The sequence below is a fragment of the Penaeus monodon genome, chromosome 28 (assembly GCF_015228065.2).
Source record: "Penaeus monodon isolate SGIC_2016 chromosome 28, NSTDA_Pmon_1, whole genome shotgun sequence".
Taxonomy (NCBI): Eukaryota; Metazoa; Arthropoda; class Malacostraca; order Decapoda; family Penaeidae; genus Penaeus; species Penaeus monodon.
This window is the reverse complement of record NC_051413.1, coordinates 18609316-18609544: the sequence shown is the minus strand read 5'-3', so window position 1 is coordinate 18609544 and position 229 is coordinate 18609316.

The window sequence follows — 229 nt, the reverse complement described above, 5'->3', positions numbered from 1 at the left end:
GTATTATAAAAGGATTCAAGGAAACGTTAATGTATTCATAGAGACTACATTACAACAGCTGCCTTCAAACATACTCCGCATTGGATAATCTCCATAATTTGATGCCACAAAGTTAGCTTTACTGGTCAGTTTTTAGATTCATTTTCCTGAAAGTTACGCGTTCAACGGAAAGCCTGTATTATAATGTATTGATGAATCTAAAAAAAAAATAATCATAATTGCAACATCC